We start from the raw sequence: 25,259 nt of genomic DNA, 5'->3' as shown, positions 1-25,259 counted from the left end.
GTGCAGGAGAGAAATCAATAGTTTCCTGGTGGAGAAGGGAAAGGGGATAATGTACCGCGCCAAGTTGGACAAGATGCTGCATGATGAGACATGCTCGCGGTTTTTCTTTAAAAAAGTGTTCTCAAAAAAACCAACTTTTGAAATAATAGAGAAGGAGACAGGAGGGGAAGTGAGGGGGGAGGAGGTGCATGAAGAGATAGCGTCCTTCTATGAGGACTTGTACAAAGAAAAATGGAGGGATGAAGCCCTGGAGGGTGATGTGCTAAGCATACTTGAGAATAAATTGGGGGAGGCGGAGCAAGCGTCCGTCGCACGTGATATTACTGCTAAAGAGGTGTGGGAGGCGGTCCAGAGTATGGCCGCTAATAAAACCCCCGGTATGGATGGGTTACCTATTGAATATTATCGTATGCTGTGGAGTGTGATAGGGAAAGATGTGTGTGAAGTGTGCCAGTACATGTGGGTGAATGTGGATGTAGCTGAAAGTATGCGAGGTGGAGTGGTTGTATTAATCCCTAAAAGGGGCAATCTGAAAAACTTAAAGAATTGGCGTCCGATTACGCTTTTAAATGTGGATTATAAAATTTATGCTAAAATCATTGCAAATCGGATGCGTGCGGTAGTGGAGAGCGTGGTGAGCGAGGACCAGTACTGTGCGGTGCCCGGTAGGAGAGTGCATGAGAGTCTGTGTCTGGTGCGGGATTGTCTGGGAGATTGTAAGGAGCGAAAGAAGAGTGTGTATGTGGTGAGCTTGGACTTTGAAAAAGCGTATGATAGGTTGTCGCATGGGTTCTTGTTCCGAGTGTTGGTGTGCATGGGGTTCCCGGGTATGTTTGTAGAGCGAGTGAGGAGTCTGTATGAAAGGATTTATAGTAGTATGTTAGTGAATGGGAAGGTTGGAAGGAGAGTGAATGTGATGTCTGGTGTGCGTCAGGGGTGTCCGCTGTCGGCCGTGGTTTTCATCTGCGCCATGGAGCCGTTACTATGTCTAATAAGACAGGATAAGATGGTGAGGGGGATCCACATCCCAGGTAGTGACGGCAGAGAGCTGAAGGTATGTGCGTATATGGATGATGTGTGTGTGATGTGTGAGTCTGAGAGTGCAGTGAGGAGAGTGAAGCTGTTAGTGTCTGTGTTTTGTGGTGCGTCTGCGTTCCGTATTAACTGGGATAAAAGTGAGTGCAAGGTGTTTGGTGAGACTGGAGTGAGTGCAGATATAGGTCTAAATAATGTGTCTGGGCCAATTAAAATCTTAGGTATTAAGTTTAACAACAATTTAAAGGGGGAAGAGAGCTGGGAGGAGGCAAGGCAGAAGGTGGAGAACAGGTTAAATTTTTGGAAATTACGCAACCTCACTATGATAGGCAAAATTTTAATAATAAAGAGCGTAATTTTGCCCATTTTTTTATATGTGGCATTAGTCTTTCCTCCGGGATACATGGGTCAGAGGAGGCTGAACAGAGTTATGTTTCTTTTCTTCTGGGGGTCCAAAATGGAACGTCTGAGGAGGGAGGTAGTGTATAAGAGTTGGGAGAGAGGAGGAATGGGCTTTCCAAATTTAGAGATATACTTTGGATGTAACAGTATAGTCTTCCTTTTGAGCATGTTGCAAAAGACAACAAAAGGAGCGTGTATGATGCGGTACCTAGCAGGGAGATGGTTCGTGCGCATGAAATGGTGTGAATATGATTTAAGGAAACCAGTTGCTTTCCAGATCCCCAAGTGGTATGAATGGACGGTATGCTTTGTTGCGAAGTTTGAGTTGGATGATTGTGAAGTGAAGATACTAAAGAATAAGCGAATGGTGAAGCGAATGATTGAGAGTAAGGATGAGGTGTCTGATATTAATTCTGTTAGCAGAGTGAATGTGGAGAGAGTGTGGAAGAAAGTGCGGATGGATGGGATGAGCAATAGGCAGAGTGAGATTGTATGGCAGAGTCTGCATGGTGTGTTACCGGTGCGAGAGTTTCAGCGTGTGAGAGGTTTGGTGAGGAGTGAGAGATGTCCGAGAGAGGGGTGCGGTGGATGTGAGAATGTGGTTCATTTATTTTGGAATTGCAGCCATGCACAGAATGTGCTGCGGAGACTTGGTCCGTTATGTAAGGAAATAACAGGAGTTAATTTCATATCCTTTGAGTTAGTTATGTTTGGTTTAGGTGTGAGAGGCAGTGTGAGAGAGAGACTGTTGTGGTTGTTTATGGCGTGTGTGAAGGAAGTGTTATGGGATGTAAGGAATGTGTATGTGTTCAAGAGGAAGGATGTAAGTGAGAGGGACAGCGTGCGAATGGTGTTGGGGAAATTATACTTCATTTATTTATGGGACAAAAGAAAGGATGGAGTCGATGCGGAGGGAATATGGAAGGTTAAAAAATGGATACAATTAGTTGATTTGTCATGATTTGTAATGTATTTCTGTTGTGTAAATGTGATGGATTTATTATGTTGTGAATAAATAAAAACCTTATGGTTTATCAAAAAAAAAAAAAATCTGTTCTTATCAGTTTAATATCTGATACGTCCCCTATCTGGGGACCATATATTAAATGGATTTTTAGAACAGGGAGCTGGAAAAAGAGCTTGCTCTGTCCACTCCACGCATTGACCTGGTATTGCAGTACCTCCAGGACCGGTGCACCCCCTTTCCTACAACAGTTTCCAAAAGCAGAAAAACAAAACCGACGAGCAAGAGGTGCAGCGCAGCTGTGGCGGCTGCTGCTACCACCGCCCAAGCACTTTGATTGACACTCAGCCCGTCTGCTCGCAACATTGTATCCACTGAGCAGCTGCGTCTGCCAGAGTGTGCACAGCACAGGTACAACTGGAAGCAAAACAACACACACACCAGTTCATATGGCAGCCGCACTCTATAGTTCGTACCTACCGCTGCGCTAATAGCCAAGTTGGAAACATCGGGCAGGCACAGCGTATCCTGGCAGCCTGCGTCTGTATGCTCCACGTATTCGGGTCATGGGTGTATGTGCAGGGGGCCCGGAGCCCCAGGGGGCCCATAAAGTCTCTCTTCCCCACATTGTAAACCAATGCTATCAATGAAGCTTTATAGTTTGGGGGCCCAGTTCCAGACTTTGTACTGGGGCCCCGCAGCTTCAAGTTACACCTCCGGATCAGGATAATGCTAGGCCATTCCAACCAGCCTGTGTGTGTGACCTGCAGTCGCTGGTAGTCGAAAAGCGGCCGGCCCCGGATGCGCGCTTCAGAGTGGACAGACAGCAGCGGACCCCCAATCACACAGGCCCAAGGCTTGCTATGTAGCACGGAATACCTCATTGGACTGCAGCACTCCACGCGGGCTGAGATACACGCTCCACGTGGGATGGGCAGTATTCGTCCATGAAGATCCAGGCCAACGTTTAGAGATGGAGCAACACTCGGGGAGCAAAGAACTCCAACGAACGGACGTCTACTTTACAAGGATGTATTGCTTTATTCAATGCATGGACACAGAAACAGTTCAACCGCTCGATTACAGACCGCAGTCAATACAGTAAAGAAAGAAATGTGTCTGTTTAATGTAAACTTGCATGGAGCTCGTTTGTCAGCCACTGACTGACTGAATGCTGAAACGTGGTCTGACGTTACATGCACCACCAGGGATAAGGCCTTGCCTATAAGCATTCCCCAGCTGGCAAAAACGGAACCTCCCTGCCTATTCCTCACCATGGAAGAACGGAACCTACCTTTTTTTTAAAAAAAAGAAAGCCACAGCAGCAGCCAACTCGATTTTGGTAGGCCGCTGTCTCCCCCTTGTGTGCTGCATAAAAAATGCACTCCACTAAAAATAACATTGATCCACGAAATAGAGCGTAGGGAGAGAATGAGGCTTCAAGATGAGCCGTCAGGCTATGATAAATTGTATCACACCTGGGCGATATGGATAGATGCCCGGAGCTCACCCCTATTTACTAGGTGGTTACAGACAGGGACATGTGAGTAACACGTTTAAACCACAATCGTAAAGAGAAACAGCAATCCCGGAGCGCCCCCCCCTCCCCCTTTTTGTTTTATTTTCTCTTTCTCCCGTGTCATAGATACCTACCCTCCCTTACCGCTCCCCCCCCCCTTCCCCTGTTTGTACACCTTATAAAATATCACAGACAAACATCATATAGTTCAACTCGAAATTTATTTATTAAGTTTCATTGTCAAAGTTATTTTTACATTGCTTTGAGATAAGGCAAAAGTTTCCCCCCCTCCATGAAACCAATAAAACCTATATTGAATAAAATAAAAATGATGCAGTTGCCGGTAGTTCAGCAGTTGCCGGTAGTTCAGCAGTTGCCGGTAGTTCAGCAGTTGCCGGTAGTTCAGCAGTTGCCGGTAGTTCAGCAGTTGCCGGTAGTTCAGCAGTTGCCGGTAGTTTTGCAGTTGCCGGTAGTTTTGCAGTTGCCGGTAGTTTTGCAGTTGCCGGTAGTTTTGCAGTTGCCGGTAGTTCTGCAGTTGCCGGTAGTTCTGCAGCTTCTTGGTAGAGATAAAGACCATCTCCCGTCTCCCAGCTGCAGCAGAGACTGACTGAAATCGCTGCCAAGCCCGCTATTTATGCTTCTAAATTGATGACATCACAATGGAGTGACATCAGCCTGCCATACACCTGGCTCATGACATCACAAGGGAGTGACATCATCAGCATTCCAAATACCTGGCTCATTTGCATACAGTATGTATGCATGTATGTGTCTATCTATCCTATCCTATCTAATCTATCTTTATTAATTACGTAGAATATAGATATGGATTATTTCTGAATTATAGATTTTGTAGATATAGATTAAAGATAGATTTACGATTGTGTGTGTGTGTGTGATAGAGATATATATATATATGTAAAAAAAATATAAAATCTGTAGTTATGTATGTATGGCGGGGAAAAAAAGGCCTGCTGTATGTTTTTAAGTTCTTCGGATGACCATGCCGCTCTAATATTCTCCTTACTAGGGTCTACTAATGCTGGCCCAGGGGAAGGCAATAAAGCCCTATGGGGCCGAAGCCAATTTCCCTTATTTTAGGTAAAAAGTTTCCATCCGTCCCTACTCGAAATGCGGCTGGCCGAAGAGATCCCTCCAACCGACCGGCCGACGCACCTTCAGAGACAAACTAGTGCTTGCTTCTAGTGTCATCGCCGGCTTAACCCTCGTTTGTAGGGAGCTGACGAGTCCTGCAGCAGCAGCAGGCTCTGCAAGCCTAGGATGCGTGAGCTCGGTGCAAGAGGAAGGACTGAGGGTGTGAGGCTGGGCGCGGTTGAGAAGGCGTGGGGCGGGGCTATGTAAAGTTTTAATAGCTCTCCCAGCTGCCTGGGTGCATTGTGGGTGCGCCCAGAGTGCTGGCTGAGCGTGTTGCCTCAAGCCTTGGAAGTGGAGTTGGGCGGACCGGGCTACAGGTGAAACCCATTTCGGGTTATCGCTTCTCGGCCTTTTGGCTAAGATCAAGTGTAGTATCTGTTCTTATCAGTTTAATATCTGATACGTCCCCTATCTGGGGACCATATATTAAATGGATTTTTAGAACAGGGAGCTGGAAAAAGAGCTTGCTCTGTCCACTCCACGCATTGACCTGGTATTGCAGTACCTCCAGGACCGGTGCACCCCCTTTCCTACAACAGTTTCCAAAAGCAGAAAAACAAAACCGACGAGCAAGAGGTGCAGCGCAGCTGTGGCGGCTGCTGCTACCACCGCCCAAGCACTTTGATTGACACTCAGCCCGTCTGCTCGCAACATTGTATCCACTGAGCAGCTGCGTCTGCCAGAGTGTGCACAGCACAGGTACAACTGGAAGCAAAACAACACACACACCAGTTCATATGGCAGCCGCACTCTATAGTTCGTACCTACCGCTGCGCTAATAGCCAAGTTGGAAACATCGGGCAGGCACAGCGTATCCTGGCAGCCTGCGTCTGTATGCTCCACGTATTCGGGTCATGGGTGTATGTGCAGGGGGCCCGGAGCCCCAGGGGGCCCATAAAGTCTCTCTTCCCCACATTGTAAACCAATGCTATCAATGAAGCTTTATAGTTTGGGGGCCCAGTTCCAGACTTTGTACTGGGGCCCCGCAGCTTCAAGTTACACCTCCGGATCAGGATAATGCTAGGCCATTCCAACCAGCCTGTGTGTGTGACCTGCAGTCGCTGGTAGTCGAAAAGCGGCCGGCCCCGGATGCGCGCTTCAGAGTGGACAGACAGCAGCGGACCCCCAATCACACAGGCCCAAGGCTTGCTATGTAGCACGGAATACCTCATTGGACTGCAGCACTCCACGCGGGCTGAGATACACGCTCCACGTGGGATGGGCAGTATTCGTCCATGAAGATCCAGGCCAACGTTTAGAGATGGAGCAACACTCGGGGAGCAAAGAACTCCAACGAACGGACGTCTACTTTACAAGGATGTATTGCTTTATTCAATGCATGGACACAGAAACAGTTCAACCGCTCGATTACAGACCGCAGTCAATACAGTAAAGAAAGAAATGTGTCTGTTTAATGTAAACTTGCATGGAGCTCGTTTGTCAGCCACTGACTGACTGAATGCTGAAACGTGGTCTGACGTTACATGCACCACCAGGGATAAGGCCTTGCCTATAAGCATTCCCCAGCTGCCAAAAACGGAACCTCCCTGCCTATTCCTCACCATGGAAGAACGGAACCTACCTTTTTTTTAAAAAAAAGAAAGCCACAGCAGCAGCCAACTCGATTTTGGTAGGCCGCTGTCTCCCCCTTGTGTGCTGCATAAAAAATGCACTCCACTAAAAATAACATTGATCCACGAAATAGAGCGTAGGGAGAGAATGAGGCTTCAAGATGAGCCGTCAGGCTATGATAAATTGTATCACACCTGGGCGATATGGATAGATGCCCGGAGCTCACCCCTATTTACTAGGTGGTTACAGACAGGGACATGTGAGTAACACGTTTAAACCACAATCGTAAAGAGAAACAGCAATCCCGGAGCGCCCCCCCCTCCCCCTTTTTGTTTTATTTTCTCTTTCTCCCGTGTCATAGATACCTACCCTCCCTTACCGCTCCCCCCCCCCTTCCCCTGTTTGTACACCTTATAAAATATCACAGACAAACATCATATAGTTCAACTCGAAATTTATTTATTAAGTTTCATTGTCAAAGTTATTTTTACATTGCTTTGAGATAAGGCAAAAGTTTCCCCCCCTCCATGAAACCAATAAAACCTATATTGAATAAAATAAAAATGATGCAGTTGCCGGTAGTTCAGCAGTTGCCGGTAGTTCAGCAGTTGCCGGTAGTTCAGCAGTTGCCGGTAGTTCAGCAGTTGCCGGTAGTTCAGCAGTTGCCGGTAGTTCAGCAGTTGCCGGTAGTTTTGCAGTTGCCGGTAGTTTTGCAGTTGCCGGTAGTTTTGCAGTTGCCGGTAGTTTTGCAGTTGCCGGTAGTTCTGCAGTTGCCGGTAGTTCTGCAGCTTCTTGGTAGAGATAAAGACCATCTCCCGTCTCCCAGCTGCAGCAGAGACTGACTGAAATCGCTGCCAAGCCCGCTATTTATGCTTCTAAATTGATGACATCACAATGGAGTGACATCAGCCTGCCATACACCTGGCTCATGACATCACAAGGGAGTGACATCATCAGCATTCCAAATACCTGGCTCATTTGCATACAGTATGTATGCATGTATGTGTCTATCTATCCTATCCTATCTAATCTATCTTTATTAATTACGTAGAATATAGATATGGATTATTTCTGAATTATAGATTTTGTAGATATAGATTAAAGATAGATTTACGATTGTGTGTGTGTGTGTGATAGAGATATATATATATATGTAAAAAAAATATAAAATCTGTAGTTATGTATGTATGGCGGGGAAAAAAAGGCCTGCTGTATGTTTTTAAGTTCTTCGGATGACCATGCCGCTCTAATATTCTCCTTACTAGGGTCTACTAATGCTGGCCCAGGGGAAGGCAATAAAGCCCTATGGGGCCGAAGCCAATTTCCCTTATTTTAGGTAAAAAGTTTCCATCCGTCCCTACTCGAAATGCGGCTGGCCGAAGAGATCCCTCCAACCGACCGGCCGACGCACCTTCAGAGACAAACTAGTGCTTGCTTCTAGTGTCATCGCCGGCTTAACCCTCGTTTGTAGGGAGCTGACGAGTCCTGCAGCAGCAGCAGGCTCTGCAAGCCTAGGATGCGTGAGCTCGGTGCAAGAGGAAGGACTGAGGGTGTGAGGCTGGGCGCGGTTGAGAAGGCGTGGGGCGGGGCTATGTAAAGTTTTAATAGCTCTCCCAGCTGCCTGGGTGCATTGTGGGTGCGCCCAGAGTGCTGGCTGAGCGTGTTGCCTCAAGCCTTGGAAGTGGAGTTGGGCGGACCGGGCTACAGGTGAAACCCATTTCGGGTTATCGCTTCTCGGCCTTTTGGCTAAGATCAAGTGTAGTATCTGTTCTTATCAGTTTAATATCTGATACGTCCCCTATCTGGGGACCATATATTAAATGGATTTTTAGAACAGGGAGCTGGAAAAAGAGCTTGCTCTGTCCACTCCACGCATTGACCTGGTATTGCAGTACCTCCAGGACCGGTGCACCCCCTTTCCTACAACAGTTTCCAAAAGCAGAAAAACAAAACCGACGAGCAAGAGGTGCAGCGCAGCTGTGGCGGCTGCTGCTACCACCGCCCAAGCACTTTGATTGACACTCAGCCCGTCTGCTCGCAACATTGTATCCACTGAGCAGCTGCGTCTGCCAGAGTGTGCACAGCACAGGTACAACTGGAAGCAAAACAACACACACACCAGTTCATATGGCAGCCGCACTCTATAGTTCGTACCTACCGCTGCGCTAATAGCCAAGTTGGAAACATCGGGCAGGCACAGCGTATCCTGGCAGCCTGCGTCTGTATGCTCCACGTATTCGGGTCATGGGTGTATGTGCAGGGGGCCCGGAGCCCCAGGGGGCCCATAAAGTCTCTCTTCCCCACATTGTAAACCAATGCTATCAATGAAGCTTTATAGTTTGGGGGCCCAGTTCCAGACTTTGTACTGGGGCCCCGCAGCTTCAAGTTACACCTCCGGATCAGGATAATGCTAGGCCATTCCAACCAGCCTGTGTGTGTGACCTGCAGTCGCTGGTAGTCGAAAAGCGGCCGGCCCCGGATGCGCGCTTCAGAGTGGACAGACAGCAGCGGACCCCCAATCACACAGGCCCAAGGCTTGCTATGTAGCACGGAATACCTCATTGGACTGCAGCACTCCACGCGGGCTGAGATACACGCTCCACGTGGGATGGGCAGTATTCGTCCATGAAGATCCAGGCCAACGTTTAGAGATGGAGCAACACTCGGGGAGCAAAGAACTCCAACGAACGGACGTCTACTTTACAAGGATGTATTGCTTTATTCAATGCATGGACACAGAAACAGTTCAACCGCTCGATTACAGACCGCAGTCAATACAGTAAAGAAAGAAATGTGTCTGTTTAATGTAAACTTGCATGGAGCTCGTTTGTCAGCCACTGACTGACTGAATGCTGAAACGTGGTCTGACGTTACATGCACCACCAGGGATAAGGCCTTGCCTATAAGCATTCCCCAGCTGGCAAAAACGGAACCTCCCTGCCTATTCCTCACCATGGAAGAACGGAACCTACCTTTTTTTTAAAAAAAAGAAAGCCACAGCAGCAGCCAACTCGATTTTGGTAGGCCGCTGTCTCCCCCTTGTGTGCTGCATAAAAAATGCACTCCACTAAAAATAACATTGATCCACGAAATAGAGCGTAGGGAGAGAATGAGGCTTCAAGATGAGCCGTCAGGCTATGATAAATTGTATCACACCTGGGCGATATGGATAGATGCCCGGAGCTCACCCCTATTTACTAGGTGGTTACAGACAGGGACATGTGAGTAACACGTTTAAACCACAATCGTAAAGAGAAACAGCAATCCCGGAGCGCCCCCCCCCTCCCCCTTTTTGTTTTATTTTCTCTTTCTCCCGTGTCATAGATACCTACCCTCCCTTACCGCTCCCCCCCCCCTTCCCCTGTTTGTACACCTTATAAAATATCACAGACAAACATCATATAGTTCAACTCGAAATTTATTTATTAAGTTTCATTGTCAAAGTTATTTTTACATTGCTTTGAGATAAGGCAAAAGTTTCCCCCCCTCCATGAAACCAATAAAACCTATATTGAATAAAATAAAAATGATGCAGTTGCCGGTAGTTCAGCAGTTGCCGGTAGTTCAGCAGTTGCCGGTAGTTCAGCAGTTGCCGGTAGTTCAGCAGTTGCCGGTAGTTCAGCAGTTGCCGGTAGTTCAGCAGTTGCCGGTAGTTTTGCAGTTGCCGGTAGTTTTGCAGTTGCCGGTAGTTTTGCAGTTGCCGGTAGTTTTGCAGTTGCCGGTAGTTCTGCAGTTGCCGGTAGTTCTGCAGCTTCTTGGTAGAGATAAAGACCATCTCCCGTCTCCCAGCTGCAGCAGAGACTGACTGAAATCGCTGCCAAGCCCGCTATTTATGCTTCTAAATTGATGACATCACAATGGAGTGACATCAGCCTGCCATACACCTGGCTCATGACATCACAAGGGAGTGACATCATCAGCATTCCAAATACCTGGCTCATTTGCATACAGTATGTATGCATGTATGTGTCTATCTATCCTATCCTATCTAATCTATCTTTATTAATTACGTAGAATATAGATATGGATTATTTCTGAATTATAGATTTTGTAGATATAGATTAAAGATAGATTTACGATTGTGTGTGTGTGTGTGATAGAGATATATATATATATGTAAAAAAAATATAAAATCTGTAGTTATGTATGTATGGCGGGGAAAAAAAGGCCTGCTGTATGTTTTTAAGTTCTTCGGATGACCATGCCGCTCTAATATTCTCCTTACTAGGGTCTACTAATGCTGGCCCAGGGGAAGGCAATAAAGCCCTATGGGGCCGAAGCCAATTTCCCTTATTTTAGGTAAAAAGTTTCCATCCGTCCCTACTCGAAATGCGGCTGGCCGAAGAGATCCCTCCAACCGACCGGCCGACGCACCTTCAGAGACAAACTAGTGCTTGCTTCTAGTGTCATCGCCGGCTTAACCCTCGTTTGTAGGGAGCTGACGAGTCCTGCAGCAGCAGCAGGCTCTGCAAGCCTAGGATGCGTGAGCTCGGTGCAAGAGGAAGGACTGAGGGTGTGAGGCTGGGCGCGGTTGAGAAGGCGTGGGGCGGGGCTATGTAAAGTTTTAATAGCTCTCCCAGCTGCCTGGGTGCATTGTGGGTGCGCCCAGAGTGCTGGCTGAGCGTGTTGCCTCAAGCCTTGGAAGTGGAGTTGGGCGGACCGGGCTACAGGTGAAACCCATTTCGGGTTATCGCTTCTCGGCCTTTTGGCTAAGATCAAGTGTAGTACTTGGTCTGGCTGGAAGGTTGTGAGTGAGCTGGGTTCGGCCCAGGCCCTACTGCTGAAGCAGAATTTCCTCTGTGGTTTCATAACCGACAGATTCTTTCGTTGACGATGGCTGGAATCCGCAACACCATCCGCTTTGACGTGGACCCTACCGACAGGACGAGGAACGGCTTGGTTTATATCGTACGGGATGTCCTTATGGAGAAATGTGGCGTGACAAAGGCTTTAATCTACAGCGTCCAGGACTTTACAAAACAAGGCCAGTATGACGTTACATTCTGCGAAGAATATGATTGTTTGAATGCATACGAACGGCTACGTGCCCTTAAGGACAGTGACCTCCTGAAGGGGGTGAGGATTACGCCTTTGTTCGGCATACAAGAAAAGCCTGTTATTGTACACGTGTACAACCCGTACACCGACGTGGCGCTAATAGAAAGCTTTCTGAGGCGATATTGCGAGAATGTGCGTGGTGGTGACAAGCAAAAAAACATTCTTGATATTTTTAACTGCAAGTATAAATTCTTTGTCCGGTTCAGGATGGACCCAAATCGGTTGGGGGGGGTGATGCACCCACCCGCGAACTTTTCTATTGCCGGAAACCGCGGGTATCTGACGTACCCTGGACAGCCCCGCTATTGTAGAAACTGTGGTCAATTCGGACACATAAAAGACGAGTGTACCAAGGGGCAAGTCTGCCGGAATTGCCAGGGCGAGGGGCACCATGCGGGCGGTTGCCCAAAGCCCAGACGGTGCGACCTTTGCGGATCCGAGGAGCACATTTGTAAGGACTGTCCGGGGGCCGACCGCCCCAGAGACTTCTGGAGGAGGACTTATGCAGACTGTGCTGCAGGCAAGCCAGAGACAGTTATTTTGGGTGCGGCTGTTGGGGGCGCGGCAGCCACAGGTGCTGCTAAGGCTCGTTGCACACCTGCTGTGAGTGCTGCGGCTGCTGCCCCAAAACCAGCCTCTGCAAAAACTAATGTTGTGGCTATGACTCCTATTTCAAGTGTCCCTGCTTCTGGACCACCGGCTGTTACTTCTGAGCCATCTGCCGCAGGCATTAACCCTGTTGTTGTGCCACCTGCTGCTGCTGCATCTTCGGTCGCAGCTGCTGTTAAAGCACCGCCTTCTGTTGTAGTGCCGCCTGCCGCGGCTGTTGTCACCGCACCGTCTGCTGCGGCTGCTGTTGTTGCCCCTGTTGCCGTTCCCGCTTCTGTAAAGCCCGCTGCGGCTGCTACTACTTCTGCATCGCCTACCCCTGCAAAGACCATGCCTGGCCAGAACATTAAAAGAAAGGTTGAAAGCCAGAAAGCTATAGGTGTGGATTTGAGTGCGGCAGCGGAAGCCCAGGTGTCGGAGGTCATCCGCCACCTGGAAGAAATAATAGAGGAGGTGGACAGCCCCATCCGACCGTCTGGGATCATCGGCAGCTTTTCATCGCCAGAGACGGTTTTGTGTCACAGGGAGGGTGGTGGGTTTCAAATCAGTGACAGCGAGGAGGAGTTTGCCGAAGTGGCAGATAGAAAAGCTGCAAAAAAAAGACGTAATGAGGAGGGTGGAAATGAGGCGATGGAAACCAGCAACCCCTTTGAAGCGCTGGCGCCAGATGAAGGCGACCATATGGGGTTATGTTAGGCGCTTTGATGCCATGAACCCTATGCCTTGACTTTATGTTTATGTATGTTTGTATAAAGTTATGTCCCTATTGATCCACTCCCAGAACGTGCGTGTTTTCCAAAGTAAGACCAGGAGAGCAGCCATATTGAGCCTGCTAAAGCAAGAAAGTGCGTCCATAATATGTCTACAGGAATGTGGTATAAGCAGTGAGGTTGGCCCTGGTGAGTGGCCCCACGGAGGAGCCATATGGTCTGGGAGTGGATCAAACAAAAACGATGGAGTAGCGATCCTGATAAATACCAGGAATATAGAGCTACTGAGTCATGAAGTGATAGAGGTGGGGAGATGCGTCTCAGCCACAGTACTATATAAGAACGTAAAGTTGCGTATTATTAATGTGTATGCGCCCACAGGTAAGAGTGAGCGCAAAGCCTTGTTTGACAAGATTAAGTTCTTTATGCAGGGCAGGATGCCCGTCATATTAGTTGGGGATATGAACTGTGATGTAACAAAGTTTCCCCTGGACATATCGGGGAAAACCTTAGTTGAAATTATTACAGATTTTCATTTACAGGATGTACAGGTTTTATGCAATATTTCACCATTTATGCCTACGTATCATGCAGACAGGGGGGGTATTCACTCCCGCCTGGATTTTTGTTTTATATCACATGATTTTACCGCCATTAGTTACAAGCAAAAACCGGTTTTGTTTTCTGATCATGAGAGTGTGTTATGTGAGCTTGTGGTTAGGGAGAGTGTTGTGTGTGGGAGGGGCGTATGGAAGTTAAATGTGAGTCAGCTGGAGTGTGAGGATGTGAGAGTGCAGTATGAATGTGAATACAAACAGTGGAGTAGGAGAAAGGTGGATTTCCCTAACATCTTGGCGTGGTGGGAATGGGTTAAAAGAAAAACAAAAGTTTTCTTTAAGTCTGCAGGTTACAAAAGAGCAAAAGAGAAAAGGAAGGAGTACATAAGGCTCAGTGCCCGTCTGTGCTTCCTTTTAAAGCTCCGTGAGAACGGTATGGAGGTCCAGCAGGACATAATACAGACTAAGAGGGACATAAATAACTACCTGACTCAGAAAGGCAGGAGCATTATATATAGAGCTAAAGCAGACAAGATGGAGCATGACGAAAAATGCACACGTTTCTTTTTTAAGAAAGCTTTTGCCAAGAAACCAACTTTTGAGTGTGTGATGAATGAGGATGAGTGTGAGGTGAGGGGGGAGGGGGTGCATGAGGTGATTGCGGGGTTCTATGAGGAGTTGTATGCGGATAAGTGGAGGGATGAATGTCTTGAGAATGAGGTTCTGAGTGAGGTAGAGGGTAGGCTCGGGGAGGTGGAGCGAGCATCCATTATGCGGGAGGTGACCACAAATGAAGTTTTTGAGGTGATGCAAAGCCTAGCATTAAACAAGACACCTGGGGCAGATGGGCTACCGGTAGAGTTCTACCGAATGTTGTGGAATGTGGTGGGCAAGGATTTGTGTGAGGTGTGCAAGTACATGTGGATGAATGCGGAGATGGCTGATAGTATGCGTGAGGGTGTGGTTGTGCTGATCCCAAAGAAGGGGGATCTGAAACATCTAAAGAACTGGCGTCCTATTACACTACTGAATAGTGATTATAAAATCTATGCCAAGATAATCGCCAACCGTATGCGTGACGTGGTGGAGTGTGTGGTGAGTGAGGACCAGTATTGTGCGGTGCCTGGGAGACGTGTGCATGAGATTTTGTGTCTGATGAGAGATGTGTTGTGGGACTGCAAGAAGCGAAAGAAGAGTGTGTATGTGGTGAGTGTGGATTTTGAGAAGGCGTATGACAGGTTGTCGCATGGGTTTTTGTTTCGGGTGTTGTTGCGAATGGGTTTTCCGGCTGAGTTTGTGTGCAGAGTGAGGAGTTTGTATGAAAGTATCTTTAGCAGAATGTTGGTGAATGGGAAGGTTGGAAGGAGAGTGAATGTGAAGTCTGGAGTGCGTCAGGGGTGTCCGTTGTCACCAGTGGCGTTTATTTGTGCCATGGAGCCTTTGCTCTGCATGATCAGAAAAGATAAGGTGGTGCGGGGGATCCATATTCCTGGCAGCAATGGAAGAGAATGGAAGGTGAGTGCTTATATGGATGATGTGTGTGTGATGTGTGAGTCTGAGTGTGCTGTGAGGAGGGTGAGACTGTTGGTGTCCGTGTTTTGCGGTGCGTCTGCCTTCCGAGTGAATTGGGACAAGAGTGAATGTAAGGTGTTTGGTGAGGCTGTGCTGAGTGCGGATGCAGGTATAAATGGAGTGAATGGTGCCATTAAGATTTTGGGGATCAGCTTTGATAGCAACCTGGATGGAAAAGAGAGCTGGCAGGAGGCAAAACGAAAGGTGGAAAGCCGCTTGAATTTTTGGAGGCTGCGGAGTCTTACCTTTATAGGTAAGACCCTGGTAATAAAGAGCGTGATTTTGCCAATTTTTCTATATATAGCCATGGTTTTTCCACCAGACTACATGACCCTCAGGGGTCTGAATAGGATCATTTTCACCTTTTTCTGGAGGTCTAGGATGGAGCGGCTGAGGAGAGAGGAGGTTATAAAGAGCTGGAGGAAGGGGGGAGTGGGCTTCCCCAACCTAGAAGTCTATTTTGGGTGTAACATCATAGTTTACTTATTGGTGCTGGTCCAGAAAGATTCGAAAGGTGCGTGCATGATGAGGTACTTAGCTGGGAGACTGTGTGTGCGGATGAAGTGGTGTGAGTATGATTTACGTAAGCCAGTGGCGTTTGAGAGTCCCAAGTGGTATGAATGGGTTGTGAGTTTTGTAGTGAAGTTTGAGTTGAGTGAGTGTGAGGTGAGCGTGTTGAAGAATAAGCGGATGGTCCAGAGAATGATTGAGAGTAAGGATGTGGTGTGTGATATCAATTCTGTGCGAGGAGCGGATGTGGAGAGCGTGTGGAAGAAGGTGCGAATGGATGGGATGAGTAATAAGCAGAGTGAGGTAGTATGGCAGAGTCTGCATGGTGTGTTACCGGTACGAGAGTTTCAGCGTGTGAGAGGCTTGGTGAGGGATGAAAGGTGTCCGAGAGAGGGGTGCGGTGGATGTGAGAGTGTGATGCACGTTTTTTGGAACTGCGGCTATGCACAGAATGTATTACGGAGGCTCGGCCCTCTGTGCAAGGAAATAACAGGGGCCACGTTCATTAATTATGGGTTGGTTATGTTCGGGTTTGGTGTGAGTGATTGTGTGAGGCAGAGGTTGTTGTGGCTGTTTATGGCGTGTGTGAAGGAAGTGTTGTGGGATGTAAGGAATGTGTATGTGTTTAAGCGGAAGGATCTGAGTGTGAGGGACAGCGTGAGAATGGTGCTGGGGAAATTATACTTTATTTATTTGTGGGACAAAAGCAAAGGGGGGGTGGATGCGGAGGGGATATGGAAAGTCAAAAAATGGATTGAATTAGTTAATTTGTCAGGAGTTTGACATGTCTTTAAGTTGTATTTGATGTGATGAAGTGTTTTTGTGTTGTGTAAATAAAGCCTTTCAGGTTTAAAAAAAAAAAAAAAAAAAATCTGTTCTTATCAGTTTAATATCTGATACGTCCCCTATCTGGGGACCATATATTAAATGGATTTTTAGAACAGGGAGCTGGAAAAAGAGCTTGCTCTGTCCACTCCACGCATTGACCTGGTATTGCAGTACCTCCAGGACCGGTGCACCCCCTTTCCTACAACAGTTTCCAAAAGCAGAAAAACAAAACCGACGAGCAAGAGGTGCAGCGCAGCTGTGGCGGCTGCTGCTACCACCGCCCAAGCACTTTGATTGACACTCAGCCCGTCTGCTCGCAACATTGTATCCACTGAGCAGCTGCGTCTGCCAGAGTGTGCACAGCACAGGTACAACTGGAAGCAAAACAACACACACACCAGTTCATATGGCAGCCGCACTCTATAGTTCGTACCTACCGCTGCGCTAATAGCCAAGTTGGAAACATCGGGCAGGCACAGCGTATCCTGGCAGCCTGCGTCTGTATGCTCCACGTATTCGGGTCATGGGTGTATGTGCAGGGGGCCCGGAGCCCCAGGGGGCCCATAAAGTCTCTCTTCCCCACATTGTAAACCAATGCTATCAATGAAGCTTTATAGTTTGGGGGCCCAGTTCCAGACTTTGTACTGGGGCCCCGCAGCTTCAAGTTACACCTCCGGATCAGGATAATGCTAGGCCATTCCAACCAGCCTGTGTGTGTGACCTGCAGTCGCTGGTAGTCGAAAAGCGGCCGGCCCCGGATGCGCGCTTCAGAGTGGACAGACAGCAGCGGACCCCCAATCACACAGGCCCAAGGCTTGCTATGTAGCACGGAATACCTCATTGGACTGCAGCACTCCACGCGGGCTGAGATACACGCTCCACGTGGGATGGGCAGTATTCGTCCATGAAGATCCAGGCCAACGTTTAGAGATGGAGCAACACTCGGGGAGCAAAGAACTCCAACGAACGGACGTCTACTTTACAAGGATGTATTGCTTTATTCAATGCATGGACACAGAAACAGTTCAACCGCTCGATTACAGACCGCAGTCAATACAGTAAAGAAAGAAATGTGTCTGTTTAATGTAAACTTGCATGGAGCTCGTTTGTCAGCCACTGACTGACTGAATGCTGAAACGTGGTCTGACGTTACATGCACCACCAGGGATAAGGCCTTGCCTATAAGCATTCCCCAGCTGGCAAAAACGGAACCTCCCTGCCTATTCCTCACCATGGAAGAACGGAACCTACCTTTTTTTTAAAAAAAAGAAAGCCACAGCAGCAGCCAACTCGATTTTGGTAGGCCGCTGTCTCCCCCTTGTGTGCTGCATAAAAAATGCACTCCACTAAAAATAACATTGATCCACGAAATAGAGCGTAGGGAGAGAATGAGGCTTCAAGATGAGCCGTCAGGCTATGATAAATTGTATCACACCTGGGCGATATGGATAGATGCCCGGAGCTCACCCCTATTTACTAGGTGGTTACAGACAGGGACATGTGAGTAACACGTTTAAACCACAATCGTAAAGAGAAACAGCAATCCCGGAGCGCCCCCCCCTCCCCCTTTTTGTTTTATTTTCTCTTTCTCCCGTGTCATAGATACCTACCCTCCCTTACCGCTCCCCCCCCCCTTCCCCTGTTTGTACACCTTATAAAATATCACAGACAAACATCATATAGTTCAACTCGAAATTTATTTATTAAGTTTCATTGTCAAAGTTATTTTTACATTGCTTTGAGATAAGGCAAAAGTTTCCCCCCCTCCATGAAACCAATAAAACCTATATTGAATAAAATAAAAATGATGCAGTTGCCGGTAGTTCAGCAGTTGCCGGTAGTTCAGCAGTTGCCGGTAGTTCAGCAGTTGCCGGTAGTTCAGCAGTTGCCGGTAGTTCAGCAGTTGCCGGTAGTTCAGCAGTTGCCGGTAGTTCAGCAGTTGCCGGTAGTTTTGCAGTTGCCGGTAGTTTTGCAGTTGCCGGTAGTTTTGCAGTTGCCGGTAGTTTTGCAGTTGCCGGTAGTTCTGCAGTTGCCGGTAGTTCTGCAGCTTCTTGGTAGAGATAAAGACCATCTCCCGTCTCCCAGCTGCAGCAGAGACTGACTGAAATCGCTGCCAAGCCCGCTATTTATGCTTCTAAATTGATGACATCACAATGGAGTGACATCAGCCTGCCATACACCTGGCTCATGACATCACAAGGGAGTGACATCATCAGCATTCCAAATACCTGGCTCATTTGCATACAGTATGTATGCATGTATGTGTCTATCTATCCTATCCTATCTAATCTATCTTTATTAATTACGTAGAATATAGATATGGATTATTTCTGAATTATAGATTTTGTAGATATAGATTAAAGATAGATTTACGATTGTGTGTGTGTGTGTGATAGAGATATATATATATATGTAAAAAAAATATAAAATCTGTAGTTATGTATGTATGGCGGGGAAAAAAAGGCCTGCTGTATGTTTTTAAGTTCTTCGGATGACCATGCCGCTCTAATATTCTCCTTACTAGGGTCTACTAATGCTGGCCCAGGGGAAGGCAATAAAGCCCTATGGGGCCGAAGCCAATTTCCCTTATTTTAGGTAAAAAGTTTCCATCCGTCCCTACTCGAAATGCGGCTGGCCGAAGAGATCCCTCCAACCGACCGGCCGACGCACCTTCAGAGACAAACTAGTGCTTGCTTCTAGTGTCATCGCCGGCTTAACCCTCGTTTGTAGGGAGCTGACGAGTCCTGCAGCAGCAGCAGGCTCTGCAAGCCTAGGATGCGTGAGCTCGGTGCAAGAGGAAGGACTGAGGGTGTGAGGCTGGGCGCGGTTGAGAAGGCGTGGGGCGGGGCTATGTAAAGTTTTAATAGCTCTCCCAGCTGCCTGGGTGCATTGTGGGTGCGCCCAGAGTGCTGGCTGAGCGTGTTGCCTCAAGCCTTGGAAGTGGAGTTGGGCGGACCGGGCTACAGGTGAAACCCATTTCGGGTTATCGCTTCTCGGCCTTTTGGCTAAGATCAAGTGTAGTATCTGTTCTTATCAGTTTAATATCTGATACGTCCCCTATCTGGGGACCATATATTAAATGGATTTTTAGAACAGGGAGCTGGAAAAAGAGCTTGCTCTGTCCACTCCACGCATTGACCTGGTATTGCAGTACCTCCAGGACCGGTGCACCCCCTTTCCTACAACAGTTTCCAAAAGCAGAAAAACAAAACCGACGAGCAAGAGGTGCAGCGCAGCTGTGGCGGCTGCTGCTACCACCGCCCAAGCACTTTGATTGACACTCAGCCCGTCTGCTCGCAACATTGTATCCACTGAGCAGCTGCGTCTGCCAGAGTGTGCACAGCACAGGTACAACTGGAAGCAAAACAACACACACACCAGTTCATATGGCAGCCGCACTCTATAGTTCGTACCTACCGCTGCGCTAATAGCCAAGTTGGAAACATCGGGCAGGCACAGCGTATCCTGGCAGCCTGCGTCTGTATGCTCCACGTATTCGGGTCATGGGTGTATGTGCAGGGGGCCCGGAGCCCCAGGGGGCCCATAAAGTCTCTCTTCCCCACATTGTAAACCAATGCTATCAATGAAGCTTTATAGTTTGGGGGCCCAGTTCCAGACTTTGTACTGGGGCCCCGCAGCTTCAAGTTACACCTCCGGATCAGGATAATGCTAGGCCATTCCAACCAGCCTGTGTGTGTGACCTGCAGTCGCTGGTAGTCGAAAAGCGGCCGGCCCCGGATGCGCGCTTCAGAGTGGACAGACAGCAGCGGACCCCCAATCACACAGGCCCAAGGCTTGCTATGTAGCACGGAATACCTCATTGGACTGCAGCACTCCACGCGGGCTGAGATACACGCTCCACGTGGGATGGGCAGTATTCGTCCATGAAGATCCAGGCCAACGTTTAGAGATGGAGCAACACTCGGGGAGCAAAGAACTCCAACGAACGGACGTCTACTTTACAAGGATGTATTGCTTTATTCAATGCATGGACACAGAAACAGTTCAACCGCTCGATTACAGACCGCAGTCAATACAGTAAAGAAAGAAATGTGTCTGTTTAATGTAAACTTGCATGGAGCTCGTTTGTCAGCCACTGACTGACTGAATGCTGAAACGTGGTCTGACGTTACATGCACCACCAGGGATAAGGCCTTGCCTATAAGCATTCCCCAGCTGCCAAAAACGGAACCTCCCTGCCTATTCCTCACCATGGAAGAACGGAACCTACCTTTTTTTTAAAAAAAAGAAAGCCACAGCAGCAGCCAACTCGATTTTGGTAGGCCGCTGTCTCCCCCTTGTGTGCTGCATAAAAAATGCACTCCACTAAAAATAACATTGATCCACGAAATAGAGCGTAGGGAGAGAATGAGGCTTCAAGATGAGCCGTCAGGCTATGATAAATTGTATCACACCTGGGCGATATGGATAGATGCCCGGAGCTCACCCCTATTTACTAGGTGGTTACAGACAGGGACATGTGAGTAACACGTTTAAACCACAATCGTAAAGAGAAACAGCAATCCCGGAGCGCCCCCCCCTCCCCCTTTTTGTTTTATTTTCTCTTTCTCCCGTGTCATAGATACCTACCCTCCCTTACCGCTCCCCCCCCCCTTCCCCTGTTTGTACACCTTATAAAATATCACAGACAAACATCATATAGTTCAACTCGAAATTTATTTATTAAGTTTCATTGTCAAAGTTATTTTTACATTGCTTTGAGATAAGGCAAAAGTTTCCCCCCCTCCATGAAACCAATAAAACCTATATTGAATAAAATAAAAATGATGCAGTTGCCGGTAGTTCAGCAGTTGCCGGTAGTTCAGCAGTTGCCGGTAGTTCAGCAGTTGCCGGTAGTTCAGCAGTTGCCGGTAGTTCAGCAGTTGCCGGTAGTTCAGCAGTTGCCGGTAGTTTTGCAGTTGCCGGTAGTTTTGCAGTTGCCGGTAGTTTTGCAGTTGCCGGTAGTTTTGCAGTTGCCGGTAGTTCTGCAGTTGCCGGTAGTTCTGCAGCTTCTTGGTAGAGATAAAGACCATCTCCCGTCTCCCAGCTGCAGCAGAGACTGACTGAAATCGCTGCCAAGCCCGCTATTTATGCTTCTAAATTGATGACATCACAATGGAGTGACATCAGCCTGCCATACACCTGGCTCATGACATCACAAGGGAGTGACATCATCAGCATTCCAAATACCTGGCTCATTTGCATACAGTATGTATGCATGTATGTGTCTATCTATCCTATCCTATCTAATCTATCTTTATTAATTACGTAGAATATAGATATGGATTATTTCTGAATTATAGATTTTGTAGATATAGATTAAAGATAGATTTACGATTGTGTGTGTGTGTGTGATAGAGATATATATATATATGTAAAAAAAATATAAAATCTGTAGTTATGTATGTATGGCGGGGAAAAAAAGGCCTGCTGTATGTTTTTAAGTTCTTCGGATGACCATGCCGCTCTAATATTCTCCTTACTAGGGTCTACTAATGCTGGCCCAGGGGAAGGCAATAAAGCCCTATGGGGCCGAAGCCAATTTCCCTTATTTTAGGTAAAAAGTTTCCATCCGTCCCTACTCGAAATGCGGCTGGCCGAAGAGATCCCTCCAACCGACCGGCCGACGCACCTTCAGAGACAAACTAGTGCTTGCTTCTAGTGTCATCGCCGGCTTAACCCTCGTTTGTAGGGAGCTGACGAGTCCTGCAGCAGCAGCAGGCTCTGCAAGCCTAGGATGCGTGAGCTCGGTGCAAGAGGAAGGACTGAGGGTGTGAGGCTGGGCGCGGTTGAGAAGGCGTGGGGCGGGGCTATGTAAAGTTTTAATAGCTCTCCCAGCTGCCTGGGTGCATTGTGGGTGCGCCCAGAGTGCTGGCTGAGCGTGTTGCCTCAAGCCTTGGAAGTGGAGTTGGGCGGACCGGGCTACAGGTGAAACCCATTTCGGGTTATCGCTTCTCGGCCTTTTGGCTAAGATCAAGTGTAGTATCTGTTCTTATCAGTTTAATATCTGATACGTCCCCTATCTGGGGACCATATATTAAATGGATTTTTAGAACAGGGAGCTGGAAAAAGAGCTTGCTCTGTCCACTCCACGCATTGACCTGGTATTGCAGTACCTCCAGGACCGGTGCACCCCCTTTCCTACAACAGTTTCCAAAAGCAGAAAAACAAAACCGACGAGCAAGAGGTGCAGCGCAGCTGTGGCGGCTGCTGCTACCACCGCCCAAGCACTTTGATTGACACTCAGCCCGTCTGCTCGCAACATTGTATCCACTGAGCAGCTGCGTCTGCCAGAGTGTGCACAGCACAGGTACAACTGGAAGCAAAACAACACACACACCAGTTCATATGGCAGCCGCACTCTATAGTTCGTACCTACCGCTGCGCTAATAGCCAAGTTGGAAACATCGGGCAGGCACAGCGTATCCTGGCAGCCTGCGTCTGTATGCTCCACGTATTCGGGTCATGGGTGTATGTGCAGGGGGCCCGGAGCCCCAGGGGGCCCATAAAGTCTCTCTTCCCCACATTGTAAACCAATGCTATCAATGAAGCTTTATAGTTTGGGGGCCCAGTTCCAGACTTTGTACTGGGGCCCCGCAGCTTCAAGTTACACCTCCGGATCAGGATAATGCTAGGCCATTCCAACCAGCCTGTGTGTGTGACCTGCAGTCGCTGGTAGTCGAAAAGCGGCCGGCCCCGGATGCGCGCTTCAGAGTGGACAGACAGCAGCGGACCCCCAATCACACAGGCCCAAGGCTTGCTATGTAGCACGGAATACCTCATTGGACTGCAGCACTCCACGCGGGCTGAGATACACGCTCCACGTGGGATGGGCAGTATTCGTCCATGAAGATCCAGGCCAACGTTTAGAGATGGAGCAACACTCGGGGAGCAAAGAACTCCAACGAACGGACGTCTACTTTACAAGGATGTATTGCTTTATTCAATGCATGGACACAGAAACAGTTCAACCGCTCGATTACAGACCGCAGTCAATACAGTAAAGAAAGAAATGTGTCTGTTTAATGTAAACTTGCATGGAGCTCGTTTGTCAGCCACTGACTGACTGAATGCTGAAACGTGGTCTGACGTTACATGCACCACCAGGGATAAGGCCTTGCCTATAAGCATTCCCCAGCTGGCAAAAACGGAACCTCCCTGCCTATTCCTCACCATGGAAGAACGGAACCTACCTTTTTTTTAAAAAAAAGAAAGCCACAGCAGCAGCCAACTCGATTTTGGTAGGCCGCTGTCTCCCCCTTGTGTGCTGCATAAAAAATGCACTCCACTAAAAATAACATTGATCCACGAAATAGAGCGTAGGGAGAGAATGAGGCTTCAAGATGAGCCGTCAGGCTATGATAAATTGTATCACACCTGGGCGATATGGATAGATGCCCGGAGCTCACCCCTATTTACTAGGTGGTTACAGACAGGGACATGTGAGTAACACGTTTAAACCACAATCGTAAAGAGAAACAGCAATCCCGGAGCGCCCCCCCCTCCCCCTTTTTGTTTTATTTTCTCTTTCTCCCGTGTCATAGATACCTACCCTCCCTTACCGCTCCCCCCCCCCTTCCCCTGTTTGTACACCTTATAAAATATCACAGACAAACATCATATAGTTCAACTCGAAATTTATTTATTAAGTTTCATTGTCAAAGTTATTTTTACATTGCTTTGAGATAAGGCAAAAGTTTCCCCCCCTCCATGAAACCAATAAAACCTATATTGAATAAAATAAAAATGATGCAGTTGCCGGTAGTTCAGCAGTTGCCGGTAGTTCAGCAGTTGCCGGTAGTTCAGCAGTTGCCGGTAGTTCAGCAGTTGCCGGTAGTTCAGCAGTTGCCGGTAGTTCAGCAGTTGCCGGTAGTTTTGCAGTTGCCGGTAGTTTTGCAGTTGCCGGTAGTTTTGCAGTTGCCGGTAGTTTTGCAGTTGCCGGTAGTTTTGCAGTTGCCGGTAGTTCTGCAGTTGCCGGTAGTTCTGCAGCTTCTTGGTAGAGATAAAGACCATCTCCCGTCTCCCAGCTGCAGCAGAGACTGACTGAAATCGCTGCCAAGCCCGCTATTTATGCTTCTAAATTGATGACATCACAATGGAGTGACATCAGCCTGCCATACACCTGGCTCATGACATCACAAGGGAGTGACATCATCAGCATTCCAAATACCTGGCTCATTTGCATACAGTATGTATGCATGTATGTGTCTATCTATCCTATCCTATCTAATCTATCTTTATTAATTACGTAGAATATAGATATGGATTATTTCTGAATTATAGATTTTGTAGATATAGATTAAAGATAGATTTACGATTGTGTGTGTGTGTGTGATAGAGATATATATATATATGTAAAAAAAATATAAAATCTGTAGTTATGTATGTATGGCGGGGAAAAAAAGGCCTGCTGTATGTTTTTAAGTTCTTCGGATGACCATGCCGCTCTAATATTCTCCTTACTAGGGTCTACTAATGCTGGCCCAGGGGAAGGCAATAAAGCCCTATGGGGCCGAAGCCAATTTCCCTTATTTTAGGTAAAAAGTTTCCATCCGTCCCTACTCGAAATGCGGCTGGCCGAAGAGATCCCTCCAACCGACCGGCCGACGCACCTTCAGAGACAAACTAGTGCTTGCTTCTAGTGTCATCGCCGGCTTAACCCTCGTTTGTAGGGAGCTGACGAGTCCTGCAGCAGCAGCAGGCTCTGCAAGCCTAGGATGCGTGAGCTCGGTGCAAGAGGAAGGACTGAGGGTGTGAGGCTGGGCGCG

General features: G+C 47.9%; 6 non-coding genes and 1 pseudogene across 6 annotated transcripts; all 7 read left to right on the top strand.

The window, feature by feature from the left end:
• The first annotated feature begins 2,450 nt into the window (after positions 1-2,450).
• On the top strand, positions 2,451-2,640 carry LOC136593744 (U2 spliceosomal RNA). The gene has a single exon (XR_010788333.1). It is a non-coding gene; the product is annotated as a U2 spliceosomal RNA (small nuclear RNA).
• Positions 2,641-5,411: 2,771 nt separating this feature from the next.
• Positions 5,412-5,602, top strand: LOC136593730 (U2 spliceosomal RNA). The gene has a single exon (XR_010788318.1). It is a non-coding gene; the product is annotated as a U2 spliceosomal RNA (small nuclear RNA).
• A 2,771-nt stretch (positions 5,603-8,373) lies between these two features.
• LOC136593729 (U2 spliceosomal RNA) lies at positions 8,374-8,564 on the top strand. The gene has a single exon (XR_010788317.1). It is a non-coding gene; the product is annotated as a U2 spliceosomal RNA (small nuclear RNA).
• Positions 8,565-11,336: 2,772 nt separating this feature from the next.
• LOC136593756 (U2 spliceosomal RNA) lies at positions 11,337-11,472 on the top strand (annotated as a pseudogene).
• A 5,026-nt stretch (positions 11,473-16,498) lies between these two features.
• LOC136593748 (U2 spliceosomal RNA) lies at positions 16,499-16,687 on the top strand. The gene has a single exon (XR_010788336.1). It is a non-coding gene; the product is annotated as a U2 spliceosomal RNA (small nuclear RNA).
• Positions 16,688-19,476: 2,789 nt separating this feature from the next.
• LOC136593728 (U2 spliceosomal RNA) lies at positions 19,477-19,667 on the top strand. Its single transcript, XR_010788316.1, has one exon. It is a non-coding gene; the product is annotated as a U2 spliceosomal RNA (small nuclear RNA).
• A 2,771-nt stretch (positions 19,668-22,438) lies between these two features.
• Positions 22,439-22,629, top strand: LOC136593727 (U2 spliceosomal RNA). Its single transcript, XR_010788315.1, has one exon. It is a non-coding gene; the product is annotated as a U2 spliceosomal RNA (small nuclear RNA).
• Positions 22,630-25,259: the final 2,630 nt, after the last annotated feature.

The sequence above is a fragment of the Eleutherodactylus coqui genome, unplaced genomic scaffold (genome assembly GCF_035609145.1).
Source record: "Eleutherodactylus coqui strain aEleCoq1 unplaced genomic scaffold, aEleCoq1.hap1 HAP1_SCAFFOLD_290, whole genome shotgun sequence".
Lineage (NCBI taxonomy): Eukaryota > Metazoa > Chordata > Amphibia > Anura > Eleutherodactylidae > Eleutherodactylus > Eleutherodactylus coqui.
Note: the sequence above shows the minus strand (reverse complement) of the source record. Positions and strands in the feature narration are given on the sequence as shown.